General features: G+C 43.9%; 1 protein-coding gene across 10 annotated transcripts in view; it reads right to left on the bottom strand.

The window, feature by feature from the left end:
* LOC132914018 (agrin-like) overlaps positions 1-23,252 on the bottom strand; it is a 384,730-nt gene that overhangs the window by 320,780 nt on the left and 40,698 nt on the right. For 5 of the 10 annotated variants that reach the window (XM_060972895.1, XM_060972809.1, XM_060973134.1 and 2 more), the window contains exon 1: positions 4,310-5,568. The exons of the other annotated variants lie outside the window; for them this stretch is intronic. The gene's annotated coding sequence lies outside the window, so the exon portion shown is untranslated. Of the gene's footprint in view, positions 1-4,309; positions 5,569-23,252 lie in introns of those variants that run through there. 10 annotated transcript variants of the gene reach the window in all.

The following is a 23,252-nucleotide window of genomic DNA, read 5'->3' as shown; positions in this document are numbered from 1 at the left end:
CTACTAAATGGATAAACAAGCGTTTGTATAACTTTGCAAATAGCGTTCTGCATGTACAACGTATAATGTGAAATTTTCCGATTAGACGAGATACCAGTCTCATGATGCAACAATTTTATTATTACAGATAATAATTTGTAACAATGCGTAATAACGTGTGACAAAATTATCGTTATCGCGTGTGCAGATTCGTACACGGTTATATCGACAGGTTCGAAATATCGATTAAACGTTTACATCGTCGCACTTTTGAGATACTAGTCATTCTTGAATATCCTCTATTCGTCGATTATCCATTCGAGCGAAATCGAGGCTGTCGGATAGCCCGTGATTAATGAAGATACATAATGATATCAATTCATCGCACATATGTTCACCATAAAACATCGACAATCCGAAATCTGGTTATATAGGACGATTTAAAATACAATATACACTTCTGTATAAAGTTATTCGCGAGCTTAATCAATTTATTCCGAGAATAACATCGCGAAAGGTACTGGTATACCGAAGGAAATATATAAAGGACGATATTCCACGGCGGTATTATTTATCCTTTCGAACAGTACTAGTAGAAATGTTCCTCCGTGAAACAAAAGATCATTATTTCGTTAGAAATCCCGACGTGAACCAAAAGTTTCCAAACAGCCGCATCTGTCTGTCGTGCGCTATACACGTAGCTTCCCGTTAAGTTTATTTGTTATTATTCCAAGTTCGCAAGCTTGGTGAACGTCTGATTGCTGATGTATAAAAATAAAAAGTAGATTTCGACTAAATTCGAAAACGAAACGTGGAAGAAAACGTAGCAAACAAAATTATTTTCTTGCCTGAAAGTCAAAGCTAAAAGTACGTGACCCAGGGATTTCGGGTGGTCCAATTACTCCGCTGAATAATTGTCCGAACTTACAAGTTGTTGTTAACGAGTACCGCGGATAACTACCGTGACTTCTGTTTCTTGGGCTGAATAATTCCTCGAGTACGGGTTGCCAAGAACTTCTCGCTCGTAAACAGAACGAGGCCGACGTTACGTTGTCGAATATCGAAAATAAAACAAAACGACCAGAGCAACTTGGGAAAGTTAACGGTCTTTTAATTAACAGAGTGACGCAACGGACGTGACTGTGAAACGAATTAGATTGTTCAACGAAAACTCGGCAAAGCTCGAGACGCATCTTCTATGATAAAATACAAGTTCCCTTGCGCTACGATTTTCTATCGCTTTTGAATTTCGTTTTACTGTAAATGTATATCGAAACTTGACTGTTCACAATTCGACTAATGATTCGATTAATTTTTATTCGTAATTTGCTAACAAAAAAAAGAGAAATATGCTTAAACATTTAACACGTGAAATTTTCTGCGATAATAATACACGTGTTGTAATATAAAATGTAGAACAAGCAATGTCGACGTAACATTGTACACTTCACGATACGCTTTTCGGTAATTTCTGCAATTAGAATTTTCGTGAACAACGGACACTGAGAGAAGACAAAGACAATAAAAAAATTTCACAATGCCACCGTTGCTTCATAACATATACTTCGTTAAGAATTTAATTTCCCACTCGATATTCTTCCAATTCTTTCAAACGAGAAAAATGATACCGATGCAGAGTAACACATGTATAAATTCTAATTTCGCATACAGTCTACTCTCAGCGTAGCGTCGATGAAACAATATACAACATTTTAAAACTGGAAGAGCGAACAGAAGCAAATTTCCAGCCATAATATTTCAGTAGGTGCTTCCTTGAAAATAAATTCATTTAAAACGAATATCTGTATTCATAAAGTAATTAATCGAACTTTAATATTCTCGTACGCACGCATATCAAGGCCATCGTTCTTTGTTTATAGCTTTCTTTATTTCCAAACTCTTCAACCTCGTAACTATAATTATAGTACTAATAAAATTCTGTTCAATATCGTATTAAATATATTATTTGTTTGGAAATTACATAAATTTCGAGAAACAGCGAACATCGAATCTTTACAGAGAAAGGCGCGTACGCGTCTCTGATGTTAATGGGGAGCAAAACCTTCACGCTACCACGGGATAATTAATCACCTGTCGGGTACGGAAACCCATGTCCGCCGAGTCGTTGATACTACTACTGGCCGCGCAGCAGATCCCATACGGATCCGTTTTCCTTCCTCCTTCTTCGTTAACTAGCACGTTATCGTAAACCAGCCTCGATCGTATATACCAATTAAAAAGAAAAAAGAGACACTTCATTTGTCTAACACGGAAAATCATTGGTATTAACGTAACAAACGATTAAAGCTAACCGATACAGTTACCAATAATACCGATACGATAATACGATAATACGATAATATTTTCCTATTTACAATGATACAAAACCACGGACTCTTTGCTAATTTCCCAAATAATCATAACGCCAACTAATAATTTCCGGTGTATTTCAACTCATGTGAAAACGATACTGTATCGTCATCTAATATTTACGTTACACGTAACAGCCATGATCATTTAATAATTAATATCTTCCATTGGATATTTCATCCAATTAGACGGTCGTTGTTATCGTTCCTGCCGATAGCAGACCAGGGGAAACATCGAGGAAGTCCTCGACAAGACTAGTTTAGCGCGAGTACCGTAAAACCGTCACGACGTGCGGAGACAGCCTCGTTACGGTTCCGCTCGGAGTTACTCGTCCAAACAGAATTTTATCTCAAGCGCCATCGTTACAACAGGCCTGGCTTGCCAATCGATTTCTCCGATAACGCGCCAACTTAAACAGATACACCGAACTTCCGGGTAAACTTTCGCGCGATTAAGACTGTTAATGTTCGCGGAATTACCACGAGATAGCTGGAACCTCGAACATTCCGTCGGCGACTCGATAGAAATCACCTGCACGATTATTATCGATCGGCCGTAGACTCCGCGTTCGCATTCGCGTTCAGTCAGACCGCAAACAAATTTTCCGTGAAACCCAATTAAGATTCCAATAACGAAGGTGTTTCGTATCTTTGATAAAAAAAATTCTCCGACAGATCGTTGCGATTCCAGTCAGTTTCTGCTAAACCACCTACAAAGTGGAAATAGCGGTCGCGATACGAGCGGAACGTATCGGAATAATCCACCGCGATCTTGATCTTTACAGCGAACAACCAGGTTGCATTACCCGGAGGTTCACCGATATCAGAACTGACCGTAAAACTCCGATCACGTCTATCACGTTCGTGACCAGGCAGTCGAATGTTGTGCCGTCAGTCAATCGCACTGCTATAAAATATGTCAGCAGACCGTATTAGCGAAGCATTAAATTGACGCGTATAAAACATCGATGAACGACGAGGATTCGATCGATCGTGTTTTAATCTGATCTCGTCGAAGCGCAAACGGAAAAAATTCCAGTGATTTTTATTACACGCTAGTGAAAGGTTGTGTCAACGATGACATTAATTTGTCGAAATGTAGTTTGGAGTTTGAAAACGCCGCGCGTAGAACGATCTACGGGAACGGTTCACGGTGCAGGAAGAGCCAGTGCATACGTAGAAATCGTAGGGAACGTGAAGTAGGCAAGAATTATGGCAGCTGGCAGATCGATTACTCGTGTAGAACGCGTCCGGTCACGTGACTTCCCGTGATTCTAATTCAGTAGGACGTAAAATGTTCGAGTGTCGTGTGCGGCGTAACGCTACGTGTTCGCACGTAAACCCTATTCTCCCTTGTTGCACGGTATCAGCCGAAACTGAGAAAAAATCAAGTTTCGGCACCCTTTCACCGTCGCCTTTGACTTCTCGCTTTCACCTTCTTACAGTCTGACATCGATGGAATTGAGAGAAATATCAAACGTATTCTTATCAGGGAACAGAACAATTCGAGTTTAACTTATGTAAAGAAACTATGTCTGTGAAGAACGAGAGGCACGAATACATTATTAAAAAATCCAATTTTACGTGAAAGAAAGATGATCACAAAAAAAGTAGAATAAAAATTCAAAAATTCGTACGCGATGAAAGGAGCGGTCAGGAAGGCATTGGTATCCCCACCCCCTCCCATAACTAAGAACGAAATCTATTCACATAAAATTATACACTCCTTTTGTTTACGAGACACCACAATGCGACTAGGACACCAAGATGAATCCATATACGAGAATTCGATCGTCCTGTATCGTCTTTTGATCGTCCTTTTGGCTGTACTCGTTCTGGTACATACTCGCCCCCGTTGTTCTCGTTCAACGTTGCAATGAATAGAGGAAGAACAGAGAGAAAGAAAAACGCGCGCTCTGAAATTGCGATTTTACTGTGCCGCGGCGTCGGTAAATATTTACCTGTCAGGCTGGCTGTTCGTTTCTCTCTGGTCTCTGCCGCTCTTTAATTAACACGCGTTGTCCTTCTTCTTTTGTAATCCTCCCCTCTCGTTTCTACGACACTTCACTCTCCAAGGACGAAGTCGGCGAAAAATAAAAGACCCGCTACCGGTCCTTTCACTGACAGACACGTTTCACCGATCCTGCAGGACCCTTACTTTCCTTTCCTCGTTAACGTTGGATTACACGGTAGCTGAGACAGGCCATTCGATTCCCTCTTTCGATTTCCTTAGGATCTCATAGTCGAAGGCGATATCTCTGCCGAACAATACCATCGGCTAAACGATAGCTATCAGAGTCTGCTATCGACCCATCCCGCTCATAAAGCTCACCGAATTCTGCCACGTAATATTTCCCACCGGTTTGTATACACATGCCAACGATGGATCTCTGCGTAAGGATACGACAAATACGTTCGGATATGAATGTGTCGATGTTTCTTGCGAAGAGAATTGCCAGCAAGTCTCCGCGGAGATTTTTCCAACTTCCGGCCGTGCCACGAGCAGACGCTTAATGGACTTTAATGGATCGCGAGCGTAGGATCGTACATCGCGGAAAAAGTTTCACGGAACTTCGGCCACCGGACACTCTCTGGGTTATTAATGAAGGAAATTGAACGGATCTCACCGAGAACCGAATACAGAAGAAGTTAATGGATTTTCTTTCCTGGCGCTTTCCAGACGTTGCAACGAGTTCGAGTGGTAACGATTTCGAGGGTTCTTCGTTTGCTAAGTTCTACGCACTACACATACACTCCATCGAACGTCACTTTACCCACTGTACACTGATAAAGTTTTCGTGTGATCCGGTGTAGAATCCTTCGTGCTTTCGTCGACGATAGTCATATTTAATCTGTCGTAGTCTTGGTCACCCTTTCGTCAGGCATCCTCATGATCGGAAATGCGATCTCTGTTCGAACGTCTACCGGTGATTGACAAAATCGAGCGTACGAACGATCGTTTCTACTTCGCAAGGAAACTTTTAAACGAAACTGTCTTTACGAACGAATGAATCGCGGGCAGCGACGCGACGTTGACGCGAACTTTACGATACCCGAAAGGCGTGAAAAAATGTGCGTCCTCGTCGAGGGAACGTCGTTTGCATCGTGTCGGCTAACTGATCGAAGTACAGGATGCAGTTGTCGCCGTCGACGACGAGGAACGTCACCGGGACGAAGGCTCGGCACGCGAGTTCGCCGGCCGACTGAAGCACGGTTCGACTGTCAGCCGACCCCAAACCCCGAAACTCGACTCGACTCCTCTCCGTTCAACGTGTCCGCCGTCTTCGTCGGTTCCCCATAGCGATAAGGGGTGGCTGGGGGTGCAGAGGGCATAAACAGTCCAAGGGAGAGGGATGGAGTACTCCGCGCTTGCGCCAGGTGTACGAGCCGACGAGAGTCTTCCTTCTACTTTATGCTTGACACTCGCTACTCCTGCGTTGCTTGTGCAGGTGAAACAGATAACGAGCCAAAATCGTAAGTCGTCTGATATCTTTTTAACCTTCTTTTAACTACGATCGAACATCGGATTTTGTATACGACGCTCATGTATATGGTCCTTCATGCGTGGAGAATCGGTAAATTTACGGTGCCTAAGCTAACGCTGTAAAAACGACCTAATCGATCGGGGAATTAACCCCATGCCTTACATTCTCTTCTTCCTCCTTTATCTTTTCCTTCGAACTATACGTGTTACAATTCAGCACTTAGATACTGCGCTTTCTCACGGAGCGCTTCGGCGTAATTTCATTCTTCTTCTACGAAAATGAAATTCTCGCTATAGAACATTAAATACTGGATATAGTTCGCATTAGTTTCCCATGCTATAAGTTACATTTAAATCCCATAATGTATAGATGAATTCTATTTACAATGAAATTTTACGATTAATACGCTTCGATATTATAGGGTAAAGCAGGTTAATCGACAGTTTGCGTGTAATTCTGTAGCATTTTGTTCTATTGGGTAAGATGAAACAAATAAGCGGATGAACGTCCTATGATGAAACAAAAGAGAACAAAGCCAACGGCCGATGATATTGTCACAAAATCAGTCGATGTAACGTAAGCACGAGCAGTACCGGAGGACGATGTTGCGATTCACGAACGTTCGCATCGATTAATTAACGTAAACCACGATAAATCAATCGAATTGTTGTTCTCGATACAGTCAACGATTTTCCGTGGTTAACCCATGGAATTTCAGATTTGCTCTCTGTTCTTGTCCCATTGCCTTTACCTTCTCCGTTGCACCACCTGCGTCTGCTTCACTGTCTGTCCTTTTTCGCGTTCCTCCGATTCCGCTTTCAAAGTCGGTATCGACGATTCGATGTGAGAAATCAATCAGTCCTAAAACCACTTCCGAGAAACTTAGCAAGCGCGTTTCGCCGCTTGACGTCGGTTCAAGAGTCCTCCGACTAGCGATTCGTCCACGTTCCAGCCCTCTTTGACTCGCTCGGTTAAAGTGACACGGGTCTTTTCGGTTATATGTCGAATTCGAGTTACGCTTCCAACTTAAAGCTGGAGAACTTTCTCACTTTCACCGTCGATCATATTTCACGCTTTGTTACCGAAATTTGAGATTGATCGTAGCATAACATAGTTTATGACACTTGACATATCACCCGGATTAGAGTCTAATCATTAAATGGTAGCTTTTAAGTAGTACGAAATATATTTGAAATTTGGAATAGGAATCTTTCACAAATACTATGATTAAATTTATCGTCCGTATGTCAAGAAAAATACAAGGCAAGATTAAAGTCGAAAGAGCAAAGCAACTGAATGTGATTTGAAACGAAAGTTTAGATCCTCGAGAGATTTGGTTACATCTGGAAGTTGTAAAGACCAGAATTGTGTTGAATTGCATTAATTAAGCTGGCGCGTATCTTCCATAAATACTACAGATTTATATTATGTCATTCCATAAATAATACCTTCCGAAAGCTGAATTTAAAACAATGGAATTCATCACGATAAGAGTTTTACCAAAAATAGAACGGAAAACTCAGTACGAAGATAACAAACGATTATAAAAGAGGATGGGGAGGAAGGTCACTGATTAATTACCAACAGATAGTTGTTTATTTTCACCTAATCTACGTAAATGAAAAAGCCGCGTTATTTATAGAATAACCTAATACATATATCCACGCGAGGTATTTCCTGAAATCTCGCTATCTCGCATCACGTGTAGAATCAGTATGTTAATTGTTACACCTGTAGATATCTACGTACGATTTGAAGAAACAATGTTGCTGCAAATAAATAAATAAATAAATAAAAAGCAATAACAACAAATTCGATTGATCGTTATCGTTATCTTATCAAGAAAACGTGGAAGGAAAGACATATCGATACGCGACGCAGTGAATTCGTCAACTCGCGAGCTTCAACGATCATCGAGTAGGAACAATAACAATAACCGAGATAACGCACGCAACGCAACGCCGCGAGATCCGTTTAGCTACAACCAAATTGCCAGTATTATCAGTTATCGGATTATTACGGCAAATTGTTCGGGTTTGCCTTTACCAACTAGCCTACATACTGCGCGACCCCTCTGGCGACCCTGTTCGCCATGTCGGCAGCGTGGCGGTCTCTTTTCGCTCCGTCTCGCTTTCATCGACGCGCTCGCCGGTGACTCGTTCCATTTGTCTCCTTCGCTCACCATAGTGGAAACGTGTTCGACGTCGCGCGGCCAGATGCGCCGTTGTTCGCGTAAGCATACGGTAAATTCCAACTTGGCCGAACTCTAAACGTAACCTCGCGTGGAAAGCTGACGCTGCCAGTCCGCGAATGCGGAGAAAAGTGAATGGAACGGCTGGCGGAGAAAGGAAAAGCAACTGACTCGAAATATGTATTCCGGCACAGTGGCGTTCGGGGAAGTTTCGAAACGACTTCGCACCCAACATCCAAACGTTTGTGCTCGAGTTACGAGACTGTTACACCGCGGATACAGCTAGTAAATTCGAGAGGTAAATGCCGCTCAATCGTCGATAACGCGTCTACAACGATGTCCCAACTTGAACTGTTCAATCACCTTAAGAGTGTTACGCGAGCAACGTTCCCATTGATGGGCCATACTTGTTCAGATTTTGAGTACTTGTATACGACATATATGTATAATGTAACGAGTAACGTTGCTAAGAACAACGATATTCTCTCTGTATATGATTGTTAAAATTTATTCAATAAAAATTAGTATCGCAAAGAATGCTATATGTGAATTACGATCTTTCGTTGTGAGTTATTTGCAAATGGAAATTGGAATTAGGATAAAACCTTTCCTTACGTATTGTTGAACTTTTGAACTTCGCCTAGGGATAATGGGAATACGAACCTCATTTAGGGACACACATACCCGTAAATATCCATATGTAGGTACCTGTAGATAGCAGTAACATGCTTGTACACGTAATACCCCGATAATACGCTAAGTCTGAAATATGGGTATCGCCAATGGCGCCCATTGAGTCTGCAACATGATCTTACGAATACGAACCTCTATCAGAACTGCGTAGAGTTCGTGGTCTCGTTATTTACTATTCGCTCATACGATTTCTCAATCAACGCCGTGGCTGTATTCGATCGTACACGATAACGGGAATTTCACACATAGTCGATGCATAAATTTCCAATGACTTTCGATATCGTACGAAAACGTGTATCATTCGATATCTTTCTGGGTCACTGCAGATATCACTGCTGCATAAAAACGTCCGCATTGTTATATACGGAAAACGTTTGAATATTGACCAGTGCACGCGTGTACGAAAAGAATAGCACTTGCGGCGACGCGACACAACAGCGTGATAAAGAGATTTTTGAAATATCACCGAGATATAAGCCTCTCAAAAATACGACAATTATTCACGAATCAGTCTTGAAACCGTCACGGAGTGATTTATGCATGGAGGGGAGGTACACGTGGCTATTTATGTCGTAAAGATATATTTCGCGGTGGTATCGCTGCGCTTGATAACAAATTGTTTCGCGGCGTTTCCCACTTTTATCTAACTCCATGGAGAAGACGCGATAGAATGGACGCAGAAATGAATATACAATGATACGACATCCGGCGATCATTAATAAAACGTCTTAGAAATCATGTGCCTGATCTTCCGTCGACGGTACATGCCACGAATCCATTAGAGTAATTTATTTATCCTGGCGTCTAATTATTTACTATCTACATCTGGGGAACTTCAGCACTCTTAGAACGATAGGCTCCGGTTTAAAATCGTAGCAAGCAGCCGAGTGAGTTGTTACGCTGAAAAATCGTTTCGACGATTCTATCCTTAACGAGATCCTGTTCCGGTGGTTTGCTTCATCGATCTCGCTCGCTAACCGGAAGCAACTCTTTTTCTCTCGTCTAAGCAACGACTTATGAAACTTTCAAACGCGTTGCTTCGAGATCACAATGTCTCTTCTTTAATCTCGAAACCCGTATACTCGAACGCCTTTACCATTCCCGGTGACGTTATCGAACAACAGTCGATGCTTCTGTTGAGGGACAAAGGAGATCGGGGCGATCTAGACGTTCCAGACGCTGCTACGTGCTCGACTGCGTTTCGTTCGTAAATCACTGCTTGAAAATCGTAGCCGTGACGAAGGCAACGATGACGATTTTGTTTTAATCATGCCAACTCGCTGGGGTCAGAAAAATAGAGATGGAACGAAACGGGCGAGATGAAGGCGGAGAAGACTGATTCAGGGTCCCCCGGTAGTGTCTGCCTGTTCGAGGATTGAGTTCACCCTTGTTACGGTGACACTGCGGCTGGGTAGAAGTCTCGTTCAAACGTCCTAGAAGGGGTTGGATGTAGAGACGGTGGTTTCAGTCGCCGAGCGTTTCCGAATCTCGGCGGGGTTAATAGTCGAACGTGCCTGGAGGGATTCTCCAGCGCTGGCTCCGCCATCCCTGCCATTTCCCTGCCACCCTTATCCCCACCACCACCATGCCATTATTGTTCGTTTCTGAAAGGCTGAATCTCAGCATTCAGTCTCCTACTTCCTCCTTTCCTTTGCTTTCTCGTACCATTCCTTCCACTTCTCCTCCTCCCCCTTCATCCTCCACCTCCACCTTCACCTTCTACTGCCAGGCAACGCAATCTCACCGCTTCCGTGCTTACAACCAAGACGGCTTTGCTTCCGACACCAACGGCTGTCTTGCCGCGATAATATGTTAATCAGCCAGTCGCGATGTGTTAATTAATGGCCGTAGGCAGCAGCGAAATGTCGATCGCTCGATGTTACCCCCAGAATCGTTTCCTATCAGGCACGACGCGACTCCGACGACACCGCACCGCACCGAACGTGACCGGTTTATTTCGAGTTGGGCGAGCGCGTCGTGCGTTGCGACATTATTAATAAACGCGAAACAGATTAATTCGATCGATGTCGTTCTACGCGATTAGCGAACATTCCACGGGCCGCTGTTGAGCGCGCTGCAAAATGCATCGCATACATCGGGACGCATGGTCGATGTCAAATGTTGCGATCTCTCAGCGAGATTCGAAATTCCGTTTGTACATTCATGGACGCGTTAATTTTTCATGGTGTCATGTCGCAGAGAGTCGAACATAAATCAATGTCCCTTCGTGAATTCCAACTATAGGCAGAGAGGTGTTTGAATTGGCGCAGCGGTCGATATTCTCCTACTTTTAATTCGCTCGCGAAATCATTAACGATAAGACAATTTCCACTTGCTAACAACGTCGTTAACGAACGACCGAAATAGACGAGGAAGACTCGGTAATTTTCTCGGAACTCGACTCGGGAATTTAATCGGTGGCATCAGAAAACCTGACGAAGAGAAATTGGTTATAGTGTTGATACGCCGATTATTTCGGGCTCCGTTTTAATTATACCGTCCACCGGAACTTAAGCTATAAAATATAGCCTTTATCTGTGAAACCCCCTATCGGTGAAAAGCAGCCTGTTACTTTTCAATTAAACCGATCGACGCGACTTCGACGGCGAGCGAAACTCTGAAACGGTAAACAATACGAATATCCTTGAAAGTTCGCAAGTTGGCAAAGAATCGGCTTAGAATCGCGACGCATCGACTAGTCGGTGACAAACAATCGAAGTTGAAAAGTGATCGCGACGATGCTCTACCTCCCCCGCGTATAATATCAATTGAGAAGTTGGCGCGTCAACAGATTTCATTTGTAACCATGGAAGCCGTCGCTTTGACTTCTTGCGAGGAAAGTTAACCATCTGTTTAAATAAAACCGTTCCTTCTCTCGAGCCTCGAATCTCATCGTTGTGTTATCCATTTCGGAAATTTTCCAGCCAACTAACGTGCCGCAAAGTGAAACGTCGCTTGCCAGCGAATATACGTGTAACCAATTCGTAAAGCTCGTCCGCTGGCTAAAACAGAGCAGCGGTGTAAAATAGGAAAATGTACGAGCCAGCGTATGCGAAATATACGTAAAGCAAAGCCAATACGTTCAAAAAGATTGCCGCTGCTATGAGCATGGCGTGTCTTCTCGTAGCTCCGTTACTCTTTGCCTTTCTCGTTTGTTGGTCGACGTTTATTTTGCGGTTTTCGCGAAAGCGGATGAACGAGAAAGCATCGATTATATTTACAAGAGAGCCTCGAGGCTGGATTTAACGCGGCTTGGTGAACGCTCGCTTTCGCGAAAATTTTCGACTCGGTGGCATCGCGTGCTCCTCGCTACCTTGCAAATCACGGTCCGTATTCCGTAGAGCCATTCCTCTCGTAAAACGTATCGACGCCATTAACGGAGAAATCTGTACAATTTTGACAAGAATTTAACTCGGTCCATGTCGAGGAAAATTTAATCACAGGGCGATAACACGGCTCTTTATCGGTGCGTTCTTTCGTCGAACGGGATCGTGAATAGCGGACACGTTTATAACCGTGCCACGCGAAACAACGTACCGGTTATGGTTGCCCCGACGAAAGGTTTATTATCTCGTGCGCGGCATAACAAGGGACGCCGTTACTCCTTGTTGGTTGGCGTGCAAACATAAGGGAACGTCGATCCGACTCCGGTAATTCTAGCACACTCGTCCGTAAACGTAAACCCGCTCGACGTCAGCCAGGGTACTTTTATTCCGTGCTCGGCAAATTTTTAAGCGGGCTACAGCGAAAGACAATCTCTTTATACGTTCCCCGCCGTGTTTTCACCGCGAAATTGCGTTGTCACCCTGCATCTTCGTCCAGTCTTTTCTCCATTCGCCTCCATGGTACAGGGAGAGGATATCCCGGGCGAAAAAAATGTCGAAAACGAGCCACGATATATAGAAAGCGTGAAAAAACACGCCGTGCAAAATGAGGCCGACAATTTTGACAACATCTGTCTGACGTCCTCGCACCTTGCCAAATATATTGCTCGCGTTATTATACCTACGAAGATAAGGAACGCGATTGTGTCACTGAGATTTTATAATATTCTCTGAATTCTAACATTCAAAATTTGAAATTTGAGTTTCAGTTTGATACGTTCCTTTTTCCATACTATCTAGAGATAGTAGTAGCGGCACTTGGAGTCGTAAAAATGTTTTAAACGCTGCCTTGAGGACGACATTTTTATGGAAAACACAGCAGTGCGGACGAAATTACTGGGAAACATCGTTACGACGATTTTAATCCGTGCACGTGGATAGGAAAGGCGACGTGGCTCGCGCTAAATCAAGTTTCGTTAAACGACGAATAAATCGAGCTTTTTCACGGAGTCGCAGCACGGTGTTTAAAAATGTACGCTTAAAGCTTCGAGCGTGCAGCCTGTGTACGTGTACACGATTCTATCCGGGCTTATGCGCACGGGGTTACTTAATCCATACGGAATTCCTGCCCCGACTATCCTCGTCCTGCATGCCAAGTAACTCACCCACCTTACGCTTTTCCAGCCTTCTCTGCCTCTCACTAAAAATCCGCGTTTCTTCGAGTATAAGGCTCGCTAGATGACGATAATCGATTTTGAAATTGGATATTGATATCGAGACGCGAAGATTCTACGAATTGAAAATTTTAATAGTAATCGATTGAAGAATTTAAAGAATACTATTTTATCGTCGAATGTATACCGAATGTGATTTTCCAACAATTTTTTAGTATACGTATATACGAATAACGAACAACAAGTTTGTTAACAATGGTTAATGCGTCAATCTGTTCAACGTCACAAATTGTACATACAATGCATCGTTGGATATCCATAGCCGTGAAAGCCGTCATTCGCAACCCTCTGCTCACAATGCCGTGTCATGATGCTACGGGATATTGCGATTCTATGGAACATCATGGAATTTCAAGATGGCCGTCAGGGGCAAACCGGGGGAGCAAGAGCAAAAGGAATTCAATTTCGCACTGATCGTCTTTTATGTCCATGTTTGTACGAGCATTTATATCTCGACATCGATTTGAGAACACGTCGATAAACGTATCCTGTATCAAAAATACAATGTTGCCATCGAAACGTTTGACATTTTCATAGTGTCGATATCCTATTTCTAAACTTAAATGTAACGCCGCGTTATCAGTCTCGTATTTTGCGAATCGATTGATATTTCAACAACGGGATATTTGTTTCGTTCTTGCGATCGTCTTTCGCGCGAACGATCGAGCAAATTTCATTCGGGACACGGAATTTTACTCCTCGATCAATATTTAACCAATTAATTAGCGGTTGGTTTACCAATCCATAGAATGTTCTTGGCGCATTCAAAGAGAAGGTGAAAGAGCCCGGTCGACGGAGTTACAGCGAAACGAGCTCGTGTTTGCCGTGTCCGTGCTCCATAACGTTCGTAGCTTTGATAAGGATCGCTTCAATTATCCATTCAATTACGAGCGGCGATCCATAATCGTCAAATGCCTTAGGAAGCTCGATCCGAAGATTTCTCTTGTCTTCTCCCTGGCCGGCGGATGTACAGGAGAAAGGAACGTCGTTCCATCCTAATTGCCTGCCGTACCAAGCGTTCGTATCAATTTCACGTGCCAGACACGATATTCCAACTAAATAACCTTCATTTAGTTCAATTCGATTAAGTCCCGTTTAAAGCTTCCATTGTGATCGAATTAGTCGCGTGCATCGACGCGGCGCGAAATTTCACGGGGTAGCAAAGTGCATGAAACGCGACGCGATGTGGCGCGACACCGAAAGGCACCGGCCGCTTATGATCGATCATTTTTGCCTGGCGTTAACGAATTTTCTAACGTCGTTAAACGTTGTTCCGGCCAATTTTCGTGCATTCTCGCGATATTGTCAATTAGCACCTTTGTACTGGTCCACAGGGAGAGAGAGAGAGAGCGAGAGCACACTACTGCCTGTCATCGTCGACCGAAAGAGCTTCTGTACACACAAGGACGCGTGTACAAGCGTGAATACGGACACACGTGACCGAGCATAGAACGATACATAACACAGAGGGGCGAGGAAAGCGTCGATGATAAAGACGGAGCGAAAGAGAGACGGACAGAGGACACGGGAAGAGGAAGGTTGGATACGGTCGAAGGTTGAATTCACTGTGAAAGGGTTCGTCGGTAGGGGTAGAGGGAATTGTATGCGATGCGGTCTAGAGGTCGAGGTTTACCTGGTCGCACCACTCTGTAGAGATGCTTTGCGCGTGTATCATACCAACCCCGAGTTAGCGAGCTGATGGACCATAGTTCAGCCATGGTCGACCATACTAGTAGATCGTTCCTCTACGGCGTACGCATAGTTCGAGGTGTCACCTGACCTCGAGCTCGTCCTCGATGTCACCGTATCCGGTCAGTGCATGCAGGTAACGTGTTACGTGAAAGAGCCGAGTCACGGGGCTGGCGAAGGTAGAAAGCAAGGATCGACAGAGGGGAAACGCGCGAGAAAGACGTCAAAAGCTACTACAAGAGAGAGATAAAGAGAAGGGACATGGGGTAACGATGGCTGGTTGTGTGTTCCGACGTAATATGGGCTTGTTCCCGTTTGCGACGCGGTTCTCCCGTGCTTTGCAATTAGCCTTTGTCGCGAATGCCCGACCAACCATCTCCTCCCCCTCGGCTTCTACAACCCTTGAAAACCTCCGCAACGTCCTTCTATCTTCGCCACCCTCTCGGGGTACGCTAATATCCAAGCATCTAAGCAACCGCTTTAACCTGCACAACCGTGTTATCGGACTTTCAGTAAAATGGAAAATTTATATCAATTTTCACGCTTTGGTCTCCCCTTCCTCTCGGCAAAATAACCAAAGTTTCACGATTTTTCGCGTCGCCAAATTTACGGCTCGAATTTACTTATCGTCAATGTTCACGGTTGGACGAAATTACAGATTAAACGCGATTTCACTCGTATAAACGGAAGGTAATTTCGATGATGGAAATTCCGAATTTAGAAGCGAACGATCACTTTCGATATTAGGTTGCTCGTCAGCTTAGTTTTGAATGGACTTTCGCGTGCCACATGTTCGTACAATAATGGCTCAAAGCGAGCAATGATGCGCATCAAATACAAGAATGTATCTAGCCTACATAGACAGGATAGGAGAAAGAGATTCGTATTCGAATCTACAACTATGCTCGGCAACTTTGGCGCGCTGACTGATCGATTTCGTGTAATAGAACAGCGAATTCGTAGATACACCGATCTTCTCTATCGCCGTGTCTCCAATCATAGCTCGAAAATTTACCCGTGGCGAACGTCCAACCTTGTACGTTTCTTCTTCTGCGCGGTAAAATTGAAGATTCTATCGAAACATCGATCTATCTTCCATGTGTTCGATTCACGAAACGCAAAAAATATACGTTTAACCCAATGAAATTCGCGTTGTCCTTGATTCTCGACGCGAAGAACGTCTCACGATGCAGAAACAAAGCGGGAAAAAAGATAATGGGCAGCGCCAAAGCGTAGAATAAGCACGCAGAATGATTATTGCATGAATCTACAGTATCCGCACGCTCTAGAGTTTACCTCCTTCCTTCCTTCCTTCTTGCAAAACCTTCTCCCGGTGCTATGGGATTCCGACAGAGCTTGAACGAAAGTGGAATTCAAATTGTTATTTTAATATTTATCATCCGGCTCTTAAATCCCTCGAAAGCTCGCCCTCCTCCACACCGCGTCGCCAGGATCAACGATTCACCTTCAGGCATAATCTTCTATGAAAAATGCTAACCGTTCGACTTAACGCTTCAATATTTCAGATATTATCAACCATGGCACGAATAACCACCGTTCACCGACTTCGTTAACAATCTTCCACCGTCGATCATTTCGAAAAATTCAAACGGATACATATTATCGCGCCCTCTACCCTATCTATGACACTTGCTGGATAAGAGAGAAATCGGACAACATAGAAATTTCTTTCTATCGAAGAAACGTAAAGGGAAACGAGATGGAAGTATACGTCTCTTGTGCAGCTCGTTTATTGGGAAACCTAAAGAGACCGTTAAACGAGCTAGGCGGGCTTTGATTTTAATCGAAGGTTATGCCGCCGGCAATAATCGGCAGTTAGCCGAGCACCAGTCTCCGATGAGGCTGGGGTTTGCTGATAACAGACTTAGCAGGGGTGGCAAGTGGCGCAGCAGGGGGTGTGGAGGAGGGTTAAAACCCCCTCCGGTAACAGCCAACCATGTTACGAATCTCTGGTCGGCGTCACGGCTACATTGCTAGAAGAGCGGATCAGGAGGGCCAGGTGGAAGGAGGAACGTGTATCGATGCCGGCTGGGATAATCGATTGATCGCCTTCTTAATTAGCGGCCAGGGTATTTAGAGTGCCCATTCAATTACACAGTTGCGTAATCTGCTTACGCAGCCTCCATCACCGAGCTTCCTCTAGCCAGCGCTATCCCCGTTTCACGTCACGTGGACTGTATCACGGTGCTCGTCGCCACTCAGAAATTGGATTCGATGCTGTTCCAGCTTTGACGAGAGACTCCGATTAACGGAGAATCACGAGTAACGGCGTAAAGTTTCGTTCGATTCTGCAACTAACCGCCTCTCGAGAACCAAGACTCTTTGAGTTGGTGGAAACGATCGTTTTAGTCCTCGATAACAGCAACGAAATTCATTCGCTTTTCGATCGTGCGAATCTAAAGTTCGATGAAAGTACGTATCTTTTTTATGAACGAGTAGCATTAAACACGAATTGACAACGTTCAGACAATCGTACGAATTTAAAGCAACATTCGCGAGGAGAGACTTCTGACTATTTATAAATTTTTCCTTTGTATCTCGTATCGATTGAGACGTTCGTTGCAGGGGATATAAATGATCTCACGAACACGTTCAAAATCCCCGATATCCAGATCCAATTCTCCAGGTAAGCGCAATATCTCAAATTAATTCTCACCGTCGTAGTTGTCTGGTATTCCCGACTTGTCCTTTCTCTCATCCTTCCCCATCCCCCTTGCTTCCTTTTGCCCGACGTTGGCACGAGCCTGTGTACATCTCGAAAGTGAGTAGGAGGTTTCCACTTACCCCCTCCGTTGCTCCGGCCTGTTTCACGAGCTTTCCGCTCATCCTATTCCTTCCCTTGGCTGCAAGATGTGTCACCGGCTTATGAGAGCGGCGACCCTCGCCTCTCGTGTTTCTTTCGTGGAAGTAAATGTTTTTAATTTCGCCAGGCCCGACGTCCTCCACTTTCGCAAACGAATGGACAGAGGGATGGTACACGAAAACGGTGAACATGAACGACGCGACGAGACGCGTCGCGACGCTTGCCAACACCCGGACCAAGGGTTCGTCGCCAACCAGTCCGGACTGTACCAGCCAGTTTCGTCGTTCAACGCTTTTTGCTGTCGCGAAAGTTAACGAGTCGTGAGACGGAAGAACGACGAAAGGAAACACGATGAGGGCACAGCGAAATCAACGACGTCTAAACCTTCTAAATATCGTAGGAGTTGGATAAAAATACCTCGAGATTCGTCTTCGAATTTGAAAAGATCGATCGATTATGATAAGAGATTAAGTAGATCTTCTAACAAATATTTAAGATTGTTTAAGATAAAACGAGTCTCTTAATCATTTGTAGATATAACTGAGAGAAGTACACGTGATAGAATCTCGATGAAGAATGGATACCGTCGAAGAACAGTTTTTCTGTTGTAATGAATTCTTGTTCACTTTTCCGGACCGCAAACCTTGCGAAAAAGATTATTCGTGCAAGAGACAAAACTTGTCTCTTGGATGCAAGGTAAGGGTAAAAGAAACCAAAACGTTGGATCGTTCGAATTCTTTACACCCGGCTATACACCGAAAATGTAATAAATTTCTTGGTCGGCGCTATGAATCTTCATCCCTCGGTATTGCAGCAGTGCTTTTCCCGCGAATCGAGCAAGGGTGTATTGAGTGTCTGGCCGAGTTGTCCTCGTGTACCTTCATCCTACTTTCTCTTCTTTCCGCCAGAAGGACATAGAAGGTTGATACGTCTGACCAGATGGAATTTTTCCACTTTATTTTCCTGGTCCTGCGCACGATATCAAATTCCATTGCCTCCTTTCTCCCTCCCTTTCTCCGTCACTACTCTTTGCCTGGCGGTCTCGCACGCTGTATTTCACATAGACGTTCGTCCTTGATCTTCTCTGCCTCTCTATCCGACCATTTCTCTGTCTCTGCCTCGCACGCCTCGCTAGCAGCAAGGATATTCAGTTCTCTGTCGTCGGTTGCTCTCTTTTGTGAGCAGAACGGAAGACAAGACAAATACGGAAAACGAAGAGCCGGGAGGAGCACACGACGACATTGCTTCCGGAATAACGCGATTATATCGAAGTCGTGGCACCAGCCGTGCGCCCAGAAATCGATACCTATCGGCGGAGAAGTATGAAGTGCGTTTAAATTTGTCGGAAGTCATAAATCGCAACCGAAATATATTACCCTTTCGTACAACCAGTTCCTATGAAACTTTTAACCGAATACCACGACACTTATCCGTTGCATTTTTAATGCACCACGGAACGATCCACGTACAAATTGTCCAGTCAAGATATTGAACGATAAAAAAGGAAAATAGCTGAGGACCGTATATATCCTATTGAGCCGCACATGTATATAGCGTAGGAAATGAAATGGCTGATTCTTCGTAAAAAAATGAATAAAAAATTTAATATGAAATTTCCTTGCCGTGGCTAACGTGGAATCAATTCCTTACCGAGTATATTACGATTTTCACCCCATATTATAGATGTTATAGACGTAATCGCGCGCTTTTGAATGGTATTATATGGTTTTCGATCAAGGGGAGATGGAGAAATAGCAAGAGTACCACGATTTCCGCGCAACGAATCAAACACTTTAGAACCGAGACGCTGTAAATCAATAATCCATTGAACAGAAAGGTAGCGCAAATAAGTTTAACGAAAGTCTCACGCGCGGCTCTCGAGGATTCGCTTCCTCGCTATCCCCGCGTGACAGATAAAGCGGAACGACTGCTCGCAAACTCTCTAATCAAAGAGCGTTCTATCAAGTTTGTTCTATGCACTTGATTACGTAGAATGCAAGACGGTAACGTTGTTGCCGGTGTCTGAATCGCGAGATATCGAGGTACGACTTTAATTAAGTCAGATTTATGGAGTAAATATCACGGATAAGGTATGTATATATACACCACTGTCGACGAGGAAACTCAGCCACGATTGGATTCTCCATAATTTCGCGTTAAACTTCCTAACGACCGTGAAGTCGAGTGGACATTAATTACATCAGACGAAGACTATCGATGTCTCAGCAAAAGGATGTCATCCTCTGAACGCGAAACTGTTGCTGGGGTTTCGCAATAAAAATCATAATAATAGTAATAACGACGATAAAGGAAAATTACTTGAATTAATCAAGAACACGGTAACGATTTTCTCGTAATCGATGTTTCCAGAAAATTGATACTCGTCATCGGTTATTGGAAAAGCCAAGTGTATTTGCAGGTCCAGCACTCTTCGCGTGCCAAGTTTCAGATTGGAAATCCACCGCGGTTATTAGTTATACAAGTAGTTTCCAACATCTCTGAGGAGCGGTTCTCGGGGTTAAAGCGAGGCTTGATTAGGCGCGGCAACTTGTGTTTCCATCCTGACTCCTTACACAAACTTATACCATATTAAATTGCGCTCAAGTCAAGCACGTGCTCGAAGGTCACAGTTCGTAGAACAACGAAGGAGGGTTATGAATCGAGAAGGTAAACGAGAAAGAAAGAGAGAGAGAGAGAGGAAGAGGAAGATGAAGGAAGATAGGAACGCGAATCGTAGGAAACGCAACTACAGGCCATAAAGATACGAGGTGCTAACGTGTCAAATGAGAAGAAACTTGCAGGAATTTAATATGCCGGTCCGGATGTAGTAGAAACGCCACATCACATCACGCGGGACCATGCGATTCTACAAGGGAGAAAGGGGTTTAAACCTAACCGGATGAACGAACGGGGGAGTATGCGGAAAGATAGAATGAGATATGGTAGCTTAATTCTGTTACAAAGTTACGCGACTTTCTGGAACTGTCCTCCCAGGACCTAATTATGCGGCTGTCTCCGAAGAGAATTCTGCAAATCTACTGGTTCAACGTAAATATCGTACGCTAACTAACCTGCGCGAGATTTACGCGTGTCAAGCCAAACCTGGCCTGCTTTCTTCGCTTTCATGGCCATGCGTGAAGCAGAATTAACGAGAAACTACGCCAAGTACACCGGAGCTCGAGAAGTTCGAACTTCCCCGTAGGAAGTTTTCAAGGAAACCGTAAAACCAACTATTCCAGTGCCGTACGTTATGTTAATTCGTAAATGACTCGTAGAAATTCCGATATAGGAGTAAAACGATACGAGAGCGATTTAACGATAGTCGCGGCTGCGTGCTACCAGCGATCAAGTTCCGAACTTGGAGAGAAACACAGGAATGTATTTGACCGTATTAGCTAGAGAGGTGTGTTTGTCAGAAGCAAACGAGCGAAACCTGTAATTATGTTTGGCGTCGATTCCTTAAGTACACACAGTCGGATTCGCTACAGATCCTGCGTCCGTCAAACGAACGTTATGTACTCCTCGAGCCTAAGGGTGGACCGCTGAGTCCACCAACAACAACATGAATATAGACGAGTGGAAATTAATTTCAGTACCGACCAATCACGGCTCCGAAATAATAAAAATTAAACGACCAACGATTTCGCTCGTGAATATACTTTCGAACGTACTTGAAATTACAATGAGCACCGAACAGAACGTTCGTGAGCAAATATCGTCATGCGTTACGACATACTCGAAAATCTATTTCAGGCTAAACTAGTTTATAAAACGATAGTTCCGATCGACGTTCTCTTCCAGGATTATTATTTAATAAATGACAAAAAATCCTTGAAAATAGAGGACAGGGTGAAAGAAAGCAGGAAGAATCGAGGAGGAAGAAAAGGAAAAAGGGACTGTGCGAATAACACGAGGATAAATTCCTTGAAGGAAAGTTTTCATGTATCTTTGCTTCGCAATCCCAGCGAACGGCGTGTATAAAGTGCAGCTACCGGAAAGGTACGGTTATGTCGAGGACCGTGTCGGTAAAGACGGTGCGCAAGTGAACAAGTACATGGTCCGTTGGTCTAATCTAAGGCTAAGTTAGGTTGGGTTAAAGTAGACGAAACCTCACCAGTATTAGTCGAACCAGGTTAGTGTCCTACCATCCTACTGAAAGTTTCCCAGAGTCTCCTAGATATTCCCTACTCCACTGCCACGACGCCCTTTACTCCTTTTACAACCGGCGACCGCAACTTCAACAGTCAACGACCGCGTGGATGAAAACGGCCGGTTATTTCTTCGTATATCGCGACGCCAGTGTACACCGACAATTAAAGATAAACATTTGTACGGTTCCGACTGACCTAGCCTCTTGACAATACGCGGATAATTAGCGACACTGACTGTACGTTAAACGCACAATTAAATATGACTGACGTTAGCGGAAGGCTGCAGCCACCACCTTCAGGGCCCAGGATGGTGCCACGAAAGGGGACCAAATTAATTTCGTCGTTAAATTTTCCACCGGGGAAACATACGATTTAATTTGTCCGGTAAAGCCAGAGCGGAAGATATTCAATTTGTGTTTAAGGTAGAGAAGCTAGTCTTGCAGGTGTACCACTCGTTAGCGACCATCGTGCGTACACACTACTACTACAACTTCCGGGTTTAATCTAGTCCAATTATAATAGAATTCGGCATATCAATCCGGGATTAATAGTAGTTATTTACAAGAGGGGAAAGGACGAATGAGAGGCCAGGAAAAACAAAAATAACGTCTGGAGAAAGACCGTCGGTGAGTACTTTCTGGGTGGTCGTTTAACTCGGGATATGAATTTCTCGGAGAATCCGAAATTAAAGCGTCTATAACGCGTATGCCATTGAAACTAGGATATGCCGTTATTCGCGTATATCCACGTTTCAACGTTTATCGCGTTGATTAGCTTTGTTAAGTAATAGAGAATTAATAAGTTTCAATGCGACAGATTAAACGCGATAGAATGTTTATAACGAATGTATAGTGCATCATAACGAAATATAACGGTGCACAAATATAAATATTAGCTGCTATTTCTAAACGAGCAAACACGAGGATGAAATGGTTTGATTTGGCAGTATTATGAAGAGGAGATCGAATTTGATCGTAGTCGACGAATTTGTTCGAAATCCGTCGAAGTCTTTTTTAAAATCTCTTAATGCGAATATAAATCACGTCTTTGGGCCAGCGGAATTCGCAACGCTGAAAACTTGGCCCCTTTGTCAATTTAATCCGAAGTTTCCGCGAAAACATATTTTTCAGCTAATAACTCACACCCGACACTTCTACCGAACCTCCCACCTGCACATTCATATCCCGAGCTCGTAAATCAAGGAGAGGTCTTACCGCAAGAGTTTCCATTAGTCCCGGAAAAATTCATGGATGACAAATATGATTGTTTTACCAACTCACCTGAAACAGAAAAGAACGAACATTTACATTTCG

The sequence above is a fragment of the Bombus pascuorum genome, chromosome 1, assembly GCF_905332965.1.
Source record: "Bombus pascuorum chromosome 1, iyBomPasc1.1, whole genome shotgun sequence".
Lineage (NCBI taxonomy): Eukaryota > Metazoa > Arthropoda > Insecta > Hymenoptera > Apidae > Bombus > Bombus pascuorum.
Note: the sequence above shows the minus strand (reverse complement) of the source record. Positions and strands in the feature narration are given on the sequence as shown.